The following is a 4,865-nucleotide window of genomic DNA, read 5'->3' on the forward strand; positions in this document are numbered from 1 at the left end:
CTAATTTCAAAGTAATAATATGTGTATAATAATATAGAACAGTCAAAATATAGTATTATGTAGAACTATTTCGTTGTAGCGGTGTAACGGTGTATAATGGCTGGTGGCGTGAAGTGACTTCGTTCTTGCTGGTCCAGGTACATCTCATCAGGCTGTGCTCCTGTCTCCCTTATATATGCTGTCAGCTCCTTTGATCTGGTCAGTATACGGAACTCGCAGGTGTCTTGGGTGTGGTCGTAAAAGTTGTTGTTGTTGTCGTATTGAAGAAACCACCGTCTTGTGCTCATAGGTTGTTATGTTAAATGCTTTTACAAGGAGAACCGCATAGTATGGTTCGAATAAGTAAAAGCGGTTATAATACCTTCTAATACATGCCCATTACACCATTAAAAATTGGTATAGACTTATTCAAATCTGGAGCGATTGTCATGTCGTTCGACGGTTTTCTATCTTGCTGTGACTTCAACAGCTCCATTAACATGGCGTTTTGTGACAATAAAGTACAAAGTAGTGTATTCGCATTCACATTACTTGTATCAACATTCAGTTCATTCGGTTCGTTCGATATATTGGCTTGCACTTCCGGTCTATCATTCGTTTCATTGGACGTGTTACCGCGACTTCCCTGCGCATCATTCGATCCATTCTCCTGTCCTTCATTGTTAATATTTTCTTCTACATTCATATTGCTGCGGGATCGTGTAACGACTCCGGTGTTCACATTCGGTGGTTTTGTCATACTGGTTAACATTCACATTCGAAACATTCGGTAAAAAAAAAAAATTACGCAATAACAATTACATTCATATTTGATTCAGTCGAAACTGAAAACGATCCCACTTCTGAAACTGATGGCGAGAGTGGTTAATTAAGGAAAAATAAAGTGGAACAAAACGATTAAATGCAAAAGAACATATTTATTTATTGACACGCGCCGAAACTTGGCAAGCGGTGTCGATCAACTGAAAAAAAAATAAAATACAAAATATGCTGGTCTGCGTTGTCGCAGCGGTCGGCCCGTATCGACAGGTCGACGCATACCGACGACGTAGACAAAAATAAAATCGCCTTATCGGCCGGTCGGCACAACGCGCGACCGGGTACACACACAATATTATACAACAGTAATAATAATAATAAATCACTACATATTAATCTACCTTTTTTGAATTGCACCAGTGGGCCGTGAACCACGTGTACTGTGGGCAGGTGGCGGGCCGTGAACCACGTATACTATGGGTGGGTGGCGGCTTGAAGACTTCTCGCACTAGAACGACGTTCGATCGCGGACAATTCGGCAGCACGTAAAGGCAGATGGCAACTCCACAAATCAATGCACAGACCTGGTCAGGTACACAACACAAAGGTGATATTGACGAGCAAACGCGGCTCGGGAAAAAACAACAAATGGCGCACGTTACGCGTTTTTTCACCGCAACCCAAAACGAAAGTATAATCAGTATAGATTAGATCGAACACCTAAACGACATGAATAGTTGTACGTAAACTTCTGTTATTGACAATATGGCGAAAACGCGTTAGCACCAACTCATTAATAATCGCAACTTTTGCTATATACACGCGCCAACGATAACTTCGCGCTACGGCGGTTACGAAAAGACAACGTGTACCCGTCCGGCGTTCACTATAAGAATATAGTATAATATAACACCATAGGGCATATATTAAAGAATATACCACTCGGTATAAACTATAAACTATAAATCAACGACGGTTTCCGAACACTGTCGGCGGTCAGCCAATCACAGAACGGAAAGATATCGTCTAGAGGGGCAGCAGGCTGTCGCGCAGAGATTCGGTTTACGCCGATGACGATGACTTGTGTGGTGAACTGCCCGGCGTGGGGCCCGGGGGGTACGGACACGTCGGACAGCGTTGGTTTGCGATCTCATTAAATTAATCATAAAGTTATTATTACTTCATGCACGTCGTCTAATCAAAAGGTTTTTCCTGTGCAAGTGCAGTCGATACAGTTGGGTCCCGGTGTTACCACTTCGCAATTATATTATCCGCGTAGTAGGTATAGACCACGGTTTAAAATATACCATGAATATATCTTAATAATAACCAGTTAATATAATATAATGTCTATGCTCTATCCAGTATATTATAATATTATCCATGACCATAATTAATAAGTTGGTAATTTAGTTATGACTCAAGATTTTATTTAAGTTAGCAGCAATCGTCCAATCTATTTCGGTAGATACCCCGATAACTGTGTTCTGTTCGGTGAGACAAATGACGATATAATTCCAAATCGACTGACAATAACAAGTCAATAACGATATGACGCTTTGTATAATAATATGTTACTATGTACGCAATAGGATACAAAATACAAAGTTTACCTGATTACATTTCTGTAGATACTATATAGATAGGTAATAAAAGAAGAAATCATTTACACAGTAAAATCATTTTATACGCAATTGCGAAATAGCTAGGTAGCAAATACTAATAAAATCGAAATTAGACATTTTGAAGAGAAAAAATGGGCTAATATTTTCCACATATTATTTTATAGATTTTGCAAAAATAAAGAGCTACCTCATAGCAGTTATGAACGTTGAAATGTTACGACATTACATTATAGGTGTTCCCCATACGATTTCTCATGGAACGATTTTCTTATTAAAAAACTATATATAGTTTGTATAAATATTATATAGTAGAACGTATTAGTATAAGTATTGGCCATTACGTATTAGTACAAACTGCACATATTATGTTGATATACTTAAATTAATTTAATTTAATTTATCGACACCTAATTTTTATACTGCCATTTTCTATAGGTAGATACATGATAAAATTACAAAATACTTTGATTCTTTTTGGGCTATTTTTTTTTTATAGACATTAGAAATTTTAAATTTCTTTTTATATTTTTCTATACATATAGGTATACAATATACAATTTCAATAGGTCAAAAAGCTTGAAAATGTAATAAAAGGTTCCTCATATAGTCATATTATGTTATATAAAATTATAAAAATACATGGGCATGATTTTAATTTTTTCTTATATGAGCATTTTAAGTTCAAATTAAGACAAAATTCATCAAATTTAAAATTTGGAAATATTATTTCGTACTTAAAAATTTATAAAATGTTCAATTTTTATAGTTATAAGGATTAGCTAGCTAGTACAAGAATAGTACAAATAATCGCGTAACACAAGTTTGTTTTAACTAATTTTTAAAATATTATTTATCTGGAATCTTTACATTTTATAATTATATTATAACTTATATTGTATCTGTGCAGCGATTATATTTTTAAATGCAAAAGTTTTTAGCATAGGACACCTACGCTGACACGCTGTTATATTATGTATGGTCTAATAGTAAAATAAATTACTTCAATGGCAATAATAATATCATAAAATATATTATATAAATTATTAGCTGACATTATAATGTTCATTCTGAATCGTTTTTTGTTAACATTGATTTTTATATCATTGAATTCATATTTGAGTATTTAACACATATTCAACACGACACCTAATTAACAACAGAGTAATAACTAATAATAATATCAGGTATTATTATATTATTATATATTATACTCTGCAGTGAGGTGCAAAATGTCACTTATAATAGCTTATTCTGTGCTAATAGGACCTATAGGCGCCACTTGAAAATTGGTGGTAGCTGGTCAGTGGTTGGTATTTTTGGTAAGAAATTTTGATAAGTATTTATTACTAGCAATACTAACTAGAAATAAAACTTGGTAAAAAATTATATTATGCGATAGTAAGTTATGACTACGTGTAATGGGTACGATACTCAGTTACTGAAAAAGTTCTGCATGCCACTGTTTACTGAGTATTTATATACTCATATAGCAGTATAAAATAATTGTATTTTTATATATATTTCATGATAGTTTATTGCATACATAAATATTTAATTTAATTAATATTATTATTCCGGTTCAATTATCTAGTAATAAAGGGGTGTTATTTGCACTACTCGAGGATCCTCAACACCCAAGTTGTTTTATATTTTAGTCTGTGTTTTTATTAATTTATACTTATTGCAGACAGCGTGTGCCATATGTAATAGTATATTAATAATTTCGTAAATTGTTTTATACTTTTACCCCCTCCCACTCCCAAAAAAAAATTAAAAACTACTGGATCCGCCACTAACTATCAATTATTTATGTGACCTAGCTATGTATTATTATTATATATTATATATATATATAGTATAATTATTGTATACATATATTACAATTAATGGTATATATATATTATATTATATGAAAATAAATCAATATGTAATTAAATAAAGTTTTATACACAATAATTAAGTACCTATATGGCTATATATAGTATATTGTACATAATATATAATAATATTATTACTGTATTAGGTACAGGCATCAATTATTGTATATTTTGACTGTACATGAAATTCATAATAATATTACGTGTTTATTAAGTTTTATTAGATGATATTATTAGTTTCTATAAAGATGATTCATATATTTTATTTTAGATCATTTTTAAGGTTTAATTTTCATTGAATTGTCGGTGTTTTATTTAGACATATTCCTTAACATTTAATTATAATTAATTTTTAACATTTTTTTCTTATTAAATATTAATTACATTTCAATTACATTTTTTTTAATATATTATAAATAATAAAAAATATTTTAATTAATGTTTCAAAAAATTAAATGTTAAATCATGGTTGTATAATTATTTAATTGTAAACATTTAATTTCCAGCCAAAATTAGACATTTATGAAACATTTATGATTGGCAATTGTTGTGTGGGATGTTACGGCATTCGACTGGCACAAAAAATTGAATTCTTGCTTTTCTA

This window comes from Acyrthosiphon pisum, unplaced genomic scaffold, assembly GCF_005508785.2.
Source record: "Acyrthosiphon pisum isolate AL4f unplaced genomic scaffold, pea_aphid_22Mar2018_4r6ur Scaffold_21430;HRSCAF=23974, whole genome shotgun sequence".
NCBI classification, from domain to species: Eukaryota; Metazoa; Arthropoda; class Insecta; order Hemiptera; family Aphididae; genus Acyrthosiphon; species Acyrthosiphon pisum.